The sequence below is a fragment of the Xyrauchen texanus genome, chromosome 44 (assembly GCF_025860055.1).
Source record: "Xyrauchen texanus isolate HMW12.3.18 chromosome 44, RBS_HiC_50CHRs, whole genome shotgun sequence".
In the NCBI taxonomy this organism is placed as follows: Eukaryota; Metazoa; Chordata; class Actinopteri; order Cypriniformes; family Catostomidae; genus Xyrauchen; species Xyrauchen texanus.
In genome coordinates, this window is record NC_068319.1 from 23,217,390 (window position 1) to 23,228,648 (window position 11,259).

General features: G+C 47.1%; 1 pseudogene; it reads right to left on the minus strand.

The window, feature by feature from the left end:
- The window catches only part of LOC127636642 (myeloperoxidase-like), a 37,007-nt pseudogene extending 30,980 nt beyond the window's left edge, over nt 1-6,027 (minus strand).
- Between the last annotated feature and the right edge of the window lie 5,232 nt (nt 6,028-11,259).

The following is an 11,259-nucleotide window of genomic DNA, read 5'->3' on the forward strand; positions in this document are numbered from 1 at the left end:
CTGGGGCTTAAAATGATGGTCATTCTGAACTCAAGTCATTTTTATTGGAATTCTTTTTGGATCACACACATCTGAAGCTCAGCTAACATGGTTATTCAACTAAATTAATGAATAAATTTACTCTAAATGTTGCGTTTGTGCTTAAGATGAAATTTCAACTGCATCTAGGAGAGACTTTTGCATCTTTTTTGCCATTTATTATCATGCATATGATTGATGTATGTCGTAATGAAATCAGAGACCACTCAAAAACCAAACACAAATGTTGACAGGAGTAAACAGTGATGTGTCTCGCCTGACCACATGTTATCGGATCAACCTAGATGCATCTTAATACCAGGTGTAAACAAGATATTTTATGCCATCTCTATTTTTCCTAAACTTACCCTCAAAAATCACCCTCCAAGGAGTAAAAAAGGCCTCAAAGAGGGGCACGTTTTGAAATTGAGGATGGTTCTGGTAATTTTCATCAAGACGAAATATGATGGGTTGAATGGCCAGGTGGGCAAAACGGAAAGCTGCAGTGGCAAAGACATTAGCAATGCTAGGGTCCACATTCTCATCATACCCTGGATACTGGCCAAGGTGTTTATTGTAAGCACCAGGGCCAACAATGTGCGGCAGGTATTCCTTAATCACCAGTATCTAAAAGAGAAAGATTTAGGAGTTTTTGATAGTGTATATCTGTTTAATTAAAATTTGTAATTGTTTATGTTTATCAATGGATTTTTTTGGGTGGCTTTACCTGTTGGTATGCACCCACAATCTTTCGTGCCTCTTGATAGAGGGTTTCACTACTCCAACTAGGGTTGAGTATGTGAAGGGCACGAGCCAATCGGTTGTGCTCCCTCATGAATAGGGCATGTAGGGAGGTAAGAGCAATGTTCTCATCAACACGACCATCCCCTACACAAATGCATAATTTGAGAGGCAAAATGTACCAACTGTCAACTACTATGCAATGTGAAAATTTTATATGAAGACAAATTTGCTGCATTTACCATCAAAGAATGAAAAAGTTCCTGACCTGCAATAAAGCAAGGCACTTCTGTCAGGCTTGTGTCGTTGAGGATTTTTCTACGTGCATTTTGCTCTGTACATTGGTAAAGGGCAGGTGCTCTCGCCCATTGTCAAGAAACTGATCGTTGAAGCATAGCAGACCACCATCATTGGTCAGGTCATGCAGCTCCTTTGCCAGCCTGTCCTCTGCCCCATAAACTTGCCCAGCATCTAGAAAAGCTGTAAGAGCGTTGATCTGTTCTCGGACTTTGGGGACACCACCATAGATAAAGCCGGTGTTCCCAGAACCACAAGCAGGTGATGAACGGAAGAAGGGGAGACAAGTGTCAGGACTGTTCCTTTGGGGAAAAATATTTGAAAAATTATCATGACTTTCAGAGTTTCTTAGTATTTATTTGTGCCCCTTTTGCTTTAATGACAGCCTGTATGTTGCAAGCATGATTTGAGATATCTTGTGTAATTCTATATAAGGAAGGAAACCTGACCTTTTGTATAAAGGGGTTAACATGGTCAATGTCACAATGTCACAATTTTATTAGTGACCTATACAGTAAATAATCAAACTTTTGAACCCCAATGTATTGTATCAGTAAAATACTTCTATCAGGTGGTAATTAGATGAAGAATCACTCAGACTTTGTAAAAATACTCTGAATAAGGAGGGCAGGACTGACCTGTTGTTGCAAACATTGGAGGCAGTTTGATACTTGTTTATGAGGGGTGTGGTCCTACAAGATGGGGGTTGTGTTTGAGCAGCACAGCCTGTCAGACGCTTGATGGTGTTAAGCTCGTCTGGAGTGAGCAGGCCTAAGAGAAAAAACACAATGAGTGTTGTTATCATGGAATATCACACTGTAATGGCTCAGATCTGCATTACTCTGTGAGTTTTGCAAGGTATTGCCCTCATACGTAGCATTGATGGACCTCTTGTGTGCATGATGAGCCTTCTCATTGATCAGTATAAGCGTCTGCTCCATGTAATCTGCGGCTCTCACAGCTTCACAGGTTTTTCAAACTGGCTGTTTCATAAGACGCAGTTTGTCCGAAGGCTTGATGACATCCTTGCGCACCCTTGCTAAACTCCTGGGATTGGGAAAATGTATGAAAATAGATCAACAACTGGCATGACGGCAAAATAATTTTGAGCAATTTACATTCTTACACACTTTACTCACTCATCACGGGAATATTTGTAGGCAGCATCCACCATTTTTTTAGCTTCCTCTATTGAATCTAGTATGAATTGTCTCCCAGGACTCTCTTCTTCTGCTAAATAAGAAAAGGGTATTATGACATGAGACATATGCTAGACAGACTAATAATGACTAATACAATAGCAAACTTTTTTCAGACGAATGAGTTGAAAGTCTAATGACTCATGACCACAAAACTGCATTTCTTGCAGCTAATGGCTGTCAATTTAACACGTTAATTTAGTGCAATTAATTACATGAAAATGTACACATAAAAAAGGACGAATGCAATTAATCATGCCCCTGAGCCATATGCTAATTCCTAAACATCCAAACTTGATGTTCCACATTGATGTGGCAGTAGGGGGCAGTCAGCGCTCCAGCTATACAGCCAACATGCCTCGTCAAACCAACAAGAGCAACAGGCAGCACAACCTTCTACAGATGTGCTTTTAAGCTCAAAGACAACTGGACCCGAGCACAACCGAATACAAGGATCTTGTGATGCGTTTTTCAAAGCTTAAAATTACATTTTAAGGTGTACTTGTACTTGTAATTGTAATAGATTTGTTTTTTTTTATTAACAATTAAAAATATGGTAGCTCAGACGGACTTAGACCAATAATAGGGTTATATTCAACTAACAAAATTTTTTGTATTGTAGAAATGTTTAACTTGTGTGCTGCCTGTATGTATGTACAGTATAGGATGTAATGTATTGTATTATCTGAATTCTAATATTTATTATAAAGCCACCATGGACCATGCCCCATCTGCTCGCTGAGGGCATCCTCCTGCAGCGAAGAAACGTCCTGCTCCGCCTCAACCCGGGCCCATCTCTCAGCCCATGCGTTAAGCACCCCGCAGGAAGTCAATGCCCCCCATCTCACGGACCCCCTCGAGGACCCGCAAGGCTCCAAGGCGCTCCTGAGATGATCGACCCAGGGACCAAGACGTTAGCTCCGGAGCGGGTAAGCGGACCGCTCCATCCCCGGTGGAGAAACTTTTGTTGGATTTATTTCATTTGCGTACCACATTCTCAGTAAAAGAGCTATTTCCATTGTCTCTGGGTTACCTGGCCAACAAATGCCATTCTCACGGCACTCTGCCGCCACACCTCAACAGTTCCGGCATGCTGTACACGGACCCTCCGCCCTCAGCCCCATGATTGTTCCCTGGCCGGCCTGTTCTGACGAGTCCAGAGGACGCCGCTAGAGGACCTCCTCCTCACTCACTAACCCGCCCCCTGCCGGGTGCGCGGAGCAAGGTAAGTGCTTCGAGCCTTTCTCAGCACCAGAGCCTCGGGACGAGTCCGTGCCTCCCGACTACCTGCTCCGCCCCGCTGCGAAGCCCTACTATTCGCTACGAAATCGCTACTATTCTACTCAAAGACACGATAGAGCCTGTCCCTCCAACCGAGATGAAGAAGGGTTTCTACAGCACTTCATCGTACCCAAGAAAGGCCGAATGTATCCGTTCAAAATGCTCATGCAAAAACACATCTTAACTTGCATCCGGCATCTAGATTGGTTCGCAGCGGTAGACCTATAGACCTGTAGACCAATTTTGCCTTGACACCGACCCTTCCTACGTTTCGCGTTTGACAGCCAGACGTATCAGTACAAAGTCCTCCACTTCGGCATGTCTCTGTCCCCTCGCGTCTTCACGAAAGTCGCAGAGGAAGCTCTTGCCCCGCTCCGAGAAGCCAGCATCCGCATACTCAATTACCTCGATGACTGGCTCATACTGGCCCACTCCCGAGAGTTACTATGCACTCACAGAGACCAGGTGCTCAGGCACCTCAGCCGTTTGGGGCTTCAGGTCAGAAAAGAGCAAACTCACCCCGGTTCAGAGTATCTCTTTTCTTGGCATGGAGTTAGACTCAGTCTCAATGTTAGCACCTCTCTCCTGTTAGCACGTCTCTCTCAGTGCTGGACTGCCTCGCCACCTTCAGAACAGGCACAACGGTCCCTTTAAAACTTTTACAGAGTTTCCTGGGGCATATAGCATCCTCCGCGGCAGTCACGCCGCTGGGGTTGATGCATATGAGACCGCTTCAGCACTGGCTTCAGACTCGAGTCCAGAGACGAGCATGGTGCCACGGCACACACTGGATAACAATCACCCCGCCTGCCGCCAAACATTCAAACCCTGGACAGACCTCTGCTTTTTACCGGCAGGAGTGCCCCTGCAGCAGGTGTCCCGATGCGTCCTGGTCACGACCGACACCTCCAGATCGGGTTGGGGCGTGTGATTAACGGGCACGCAGCAGCAGACTGTTGGAAAGTGGCCCCGCTGCGCTGGCACATCAATTGCCTAGAGTTGCTGACTGTTGTCTTTGCCCTGTGGAAGTTTCTCCCATTAGTTCGAGACAAACACATCCTAGTCAGGTCAGACAGCACCACCTCGGTAGCGTATATAAATCGCCAAGGCGGCATACGCTCCCGCCACATGTCGCGACTCGCCCGTCGTCTCCTCCTTTGGAGCCAGCCGCTACTCAAATCGCTGTGTGCCACTCACATCCCCGGCGACCTCAATGTGATAGCGGACGCGCTGTCACGACAATGCTGGCCCGGTGGAGAGTAGAGGCTTCAACCCCAGACGGTTCAGCTAATTTGGGAATGATTCGGCAAGGCCTAGGTAGACCTGTTTGCCTCCCGAGAGACCTCCCACTGCCCGCTCTGGTATGCCCAAACAGAGGCTCCCCTCGGGGCAGACGCACTGGCAGCTGGCTCTCGGGGCTGGACAGGATGCAAAAGATCTAGCTGGTCTACCACCTGCCATCATAGACACAATCAGCCAAGCCAGAGCCCCCTCTACCAGGCAACTTTATGCCCTGAAGTGGCGCTTGTTCACAAATTGGTGTTCTTCCCGGGCTGAAGACCCAGATAGGTGTGCAGTTAGGTCAGTGCTCATATTCCTGCAGGAGAGGTTGGAGGGTAGGCTGTCCCCTTCCACCTTGAAGGTGTATGTTGCTGCTATCGCTGCCCACCATGACGCAGTAGACGGCAAGTCTTTGGGTAAGCATGACTTAATCATCAGGTTCCAAAGAGGCGCCCGGAGGTTAAATGCTTCCCGGCCAATCCTGTTCCCCTCCTGGGATCTCTCAGTGGTCCTCACGGGCCTTCAGAGACCCCCCTTCGAGCCGCTAGAATCAGTTGGGCTCAGGGACCTCTCTCTAAAGACTGCCCTGCTGATCACACTCGCCTCCATCAAGAGGGTCGGGGGCCTGCAAGCATTCTCTCCTAGCGACACTTGCCTGGAGTTCGGTCTGGCATACACACATGTGATCCTAAGACCGCGACCGGGCTACGTGCCCAAGGTTCCTACCACGCCCTTCAGAGACCAGGTAGTGAACCTGCAAGCGCTGCCCCGGTAGGAGGCAGACCCAGCCCCTTCATTTCTGTGTCCGGTACGTGCTTTGTGTACCTACTTGGACCGCACGCAGAGCTTTAGACGTTCTGAGTAGCTCTTTGTCTGCTTTGGTAAACAGAGACTTTCCCACTGGGTGGTAGACGCCATTTCATTGGCCTATCACACCCAGGCCGTGCCCCCCCCCCCTTTCGGGTCCTAGCAAACTCAACAAGGAGTGTTGCATCCTCGTGGGTCCCTAGCCCTGTGGGTCCGCAATTCATCGAAGGAATTTACTGACCCAATCCACTGTGTGTACTCAAATCTACCCTGTACAGGAATAGGTGCTCCACAGGTCGGGACTCCTGCTTGGACTCCTCCTGCGTGTATTTTCCGTGTTACGGTCCCCTTGCGAGTGGACCAGCGTCTCCCTTCGACCCTCCAGCTGCCCTCCGGTCGCCATGCTGTAGCAACTCCCCCCTCCTTGAGGCTAGATCTACCACCACGCCATGTTTCCACATGTGACCTGAATGGCCCATTTGATGTATTCACCACTTTATCTCCCCGTCTCTGGGCAGGTGTGGTTTCCGCAGAGTCTTTTCCCCCTGAAAGAATAGGAAACTGGTTAAGAACCCCTTCCCACGATGCGTGTAAGGGCCCCAGCCATTTGGCTCTATGCGAGAAACATAGAGAGAAAAGAGGCCCGGCTAGGCTCGGCCCATTCCCAGGTTGGCAAGCGTCGCCTTGTTCCCCTGCTTAGGGTAACCAAAAGGATTCCGATGACTTTTTGTGGGGCATTGAGGAAGGATACGTGCAGTCTGACACAACTGGTCGCCATTGCACTTAAAAAACCTGCCCGCTCTTGTGTCAGCAGTACACTTACACGGCTCAGCGCATGGCGTGATTTGAATTGGACCCCTAGTGTCGCTTCTTCGACACAACGTCGAAGTGAGCGACAGACGGGGAACGTCTAGGTTACGGATGTAACCTCCGTTGCCTGATGGAGGGAACGAGACGTTGTGTCCTCCCGACCACGTCGCTGAGCCGAGCCACTGTAGTGGCCGGACTATTTCCGGCTCCTCAGGAAATTCCATGAATCAACTTGATGTATTTCTCTGCTTTTATACCCATATGTCCGGGGCGGGGTATGCAAATACTGTCTGCCTAATTCCCATTGGCCTTTTTTCATAGATCAGAAGCATATTCGGCACTCAAGAGAGACCACTAGTGTCGCTTCTTCGACACAACGTCTCGTTCCCTCCATCAGGGAACGGAGGTTACATCCGTAACCTAGAAGTTACTGTGTTTTGACTTAAAGGGGCAGAAAAGTCTTCAGACTTTAATTTAACACATTAATTCTTTACATGCATGCCTTGCATTGGGATAAGCATTACTAAGAATAACAATAACCACATATAATTTGGCAAATACAATTTTACAACATTTTTACAACATACAGGCAGCACACAAGTTAACTCTAACTCAAGGCTCAGAGTGTTGTTCTGGCTGAGGATGGAACAGATGAGTTATTAAAGCAACCCTCATCCTCAATCTGTGAAGCATCACTCAGGGAGTCTCAGTTGTGGCAATAGGATTTGTTCCTTCTTCCTTGTGTTTTATTGGTTTTATTGATTTATTTGAAGTGATATTCTGAAACTTTTTTACTCTAAATTACTGATATCAGTGTTTCCCAACCCTGTTCCTGGCAGACATTGTAAAATGTGGAAACAAGCAATTGGTATCTCAAGGATCTGTTTTAACTTGATCTAACCCTAAAAATTACTTGTTTAAGTGAATGATTTCACTACCTTTTTGTCTTCCTTTTTCTATTGTTTTTTCTTACTTTTGTTAAAACAAATCTTTTCCGTGAAACTGATGAACAATAGACAGGCAAAAAAAAATCGAACAACCTAGTGACCTATAATCTCTGACTAACACGGCAGTAAACGTTCATGCTAGGAACAAAAATGTCCTTCTCTAACTATTTATCAGCAAAGGGACCATATTTACTGACTTTGCACCTGTCAATGAGTTTATGGCTTTGAACAAAGCATATTTTGTGACTGATCTGAGCTTTGAAGCTGATTAGAAACTTGTTTCAAGCATTATTCTAAGCCAAGAATGTCTATATTTACAGAATATTTCATTGACATCTGTAATACTGCACGTTCACACACAATGGCTCGATGAGAACAAGAATGATTAAAATGAAGAGAATATTCTATATAAGCTAAATGAGTTTATTGCATATTCACTTTTCAAATGAATCTTTTTTCCCCAGGAGCCTCTGAAACTGTTTTAGACCGCTGTGCTGCCGCTGTGCGATGAAGAAAGGGCTGTAGAGACCCTTTCTTCTCTACAGCCCTTAGAAGGGGGAGGGAATGGGAAGTGACTTAAGGAGACCAACAGGTTGCTTGTTACTGGACTTGTTATGAGCAAAGACCGAGCAAGCCCCCACAAACCGACAGACGTCCTTCTCCATGGCTTGCACACCAAAATCAGTGGCAGACAGTGGCCAGCATCCTCCTGACTCCTGGATGACAAGTCATCCTGAACGAATGACCCCACTGAAGAACAGCAGCCTGAACTGACTCAGGAACAAACAGCAGGCCATCCGGACACCTGACAGGTGCCTTGACCCAAACCAAGGCTTCACTCAAGCACCACTCAGCTCCCCAGATGACAGCCCCAACAACACAATCCGAATACAGGATAGTGTCAGCAAGGGAACTGTCCTGCCCTGCAGCAAACTGATGTGAAAGGGCAAACTGTTTAAGGTTCTTTGAACCTGAGCGATAAGAAAGGTTGAAGTCAAAACGCCCGAAAAACAGAGCCCATTGAGCCTTCTGGGAGTTAAGCCTCTTGGCTGAATGCTAAATGAGTTTATTGCCTTTTTATTATAATTTTCTTATCAGGTTGTTTGTGTTTTGTTAGATGCCCTACTTTCTATTGTTGGGCATTCAGTATATCCATAGAAATCTTACAGCCAACTTCTGCAACAATAATTAGTGGCGCCATGGCAAGTAATGACCTGTCACAGTAATTATATTCATTACTTTTGTACTACTAAATGAGTCTACAGATGTTTTTTGTTTTTTGGTTACATGTATAAACACATCTATTTTAAAACAATGTAAAGAAAGTTACTTCAGTTACTAGTTAATTTATTTGGCTAACTGCACTAAAGGCAAAACTTTCAATTGGGATTTTGCTATTAGATACGCAACATATGTCATGTAATGGCGCTATTCAAGTGTTAAGCATATTCACTTTTCAAATGAATCTTTTTTCCCCAGGAGCCTCTGAAACTGTTTTAGACCGCTGTGCTGCCGCTGTGCGATGAAGAAAGGGCTGTAGAGACCCTTCTTCATCTCGGCTGCAGGGACAGGCTCTATTGCATCCTTGAGTAGCAGAGTTAAGTCTCTGCTGTAAGGTGCTGGCATTTTCACTGCGCATCGAAGTTGAGCGAATACCGCTGAAACGAGGCAGGAGCCTGGTGAATCTAATCATGCAGACGAGTCAGATGGTCCTGGTCAACCAGCTCGACGGGTTGGACATCGAAAGCCATGTGTCCAAGCTCTGTGCGAGGGGCACTAAGGGGACAAACTTTTTTGATGCACCAGGTGGGGCTTCGCAGCGGGGGGAGCAGGTAATAGTGCGTCAGGAGGCAAAAGCGCATCCCAAGACTTGGGTGCTGAGAATTCAAAAAACGTACCTTACTCCACGCACCCGGCAGGAGGCGGGTTTGAGACTGAGGAGGATGTCCTGTGAAGACGTCCTCAGAACTCATCAGCGCTGGCCCGCCGGGGATGGGCAGTCGCGGGTCCGCAGGTGAAGTAAATGCATCCAGGGAGCTGGGACTGTGGTTTTTGGTGCCGGGGTGCTGTGAGAACGGCTAGATGACCCAGGAAATTAGGAAATCTCTCTTTTATTAACAATGTGGGAAAACACACTGAGAGCGAGGTCGGGGGCAGAGCGCAGTTCCTTCAGCATGTCGGGGTCAGGACTACCCAAGTGCAGATCTTTAAGTGCCTTGGCTTGTTGGCCTTGCAGGAGAGCCATGGCATGCAGGGCGGAGGCAGCCTGTCCAGTGAAGTCAGTGACGACCTGAGGAACCAATAACTAGCCGTGAGAGGTGTGGGGGGGATGGAAGTTTCCTGTCCAGCCACGTGCTCACGGCGGCCTAGAAAAGCATAGCGTACATCCACGCGTCAGCCTCAGACTGAGCGAGCAGACCCGAAGGTGGCAGCCCAGACGAGTCATTAGCACCAGACGCCGCTCTGACACTCTCCGATGCAGCGGCGCAATCATCATCCAGCTAGTGGGGTCCGAATGAGACAACGGACTGGCTGTGAGGTGAGCCGGTCTTGCATCGGACCCAGACAGAAGCAAACGAGCACGCTGGGGTGGCGGGTGGTTCGTAGGGATTTACCCGGCGAAACAGAGCCTGTTGCTCTCCTAAAATCGCCTTCATCGCCGGCTGCACCAGCCTTAATCCTGTAGGAAGAAGGCACGGCACAGGGGGCAGCTAAAATGGCTTTCCCCCGGAAGGGAGAAAGCCGCGATAGCAACGTTGCCATGGCTATGTTCTCGCAATGAGAACATAAACCATGCATAAATGCTACCTCTGTGTGATCGCAGCCCAGACACGCGAGGCAGCGCTTATGACTGTCAGGAGCGTAGAGAAAACAGCCGCATCCAGGAACTACACAGAGGCGGAAAGACAAAAGACAAAAAGACGATGCTGCTGTGTATTGCTCTTTTGTGAATGAAAATACTCTTTTTTAGAGGGGAAAGATACTTCTCTTTTAGAGGTATACACTCTTTTACAGAAGTGCTGTCGAAGTGCCCAGGGGCATGGACTGCACAGTGTGCAGAGAGGGAGAAAGCCGTTGGTAACGCGCCGTAGATTCAACAGCAATGCTCTGATACAAGTACGTGGAACAGTAGTGAGACTCAGCCTGCTGCTGCACAACCGCTCGTTCCGAAGAAAAAATCTGACTGACATACACAGGCCCGCTTCCCTTTATACCCGTATGTCCGGGGCGGGACATGCAAATTCTATCTGCCAATTTCTCATTGGCCTTTTCTCAAATTCAGAGGTACGCGAGGCTCTCAAGAAAGACCCCTTGTGTCACTACATTCGACACAACTTCGGGTGAGTGACAGAAGGGGAAATGTGCTTTTGCGTAATTTAAAAAAAATATTAAATAACTTTACTCTAATACAGTTGTAAGGTATGGCGGAGGATCAGTGGCCTTAACAGATTCACGAACAAACAAGAACTTACTGTTAAAAACTCCCCTAATTACTGAAATAGCGCCAACCAGTCTCCACAAGCACAATAAATGTATTGACAAAGAGACAATGAACTATTGACAGAGAACCGCATGTGACATCCGCATGCTCACCACGTGCTTATCGTGTGGACAGGAAGGGGGAAACTTTGAACGTAACAATGTGTGTGTGTGTGTTTTTCAGTTAAACACAGAACTGCATATTGCTAATGAAATACGTGTAATCCCTGTATGTTGTGTATTTCTGAGGTATATCAAACTCGTTAGAACTGTTTCGTTGTGTGTTTTAAACTCTGAGGCCTCATATTTAATAGCCTCAGTGTATATTCCCTTTTAAGTGTACTAAACACACGTTTCTTGGTATCAAATTAAACCTTACGATTTGTCCTAGTTGAATA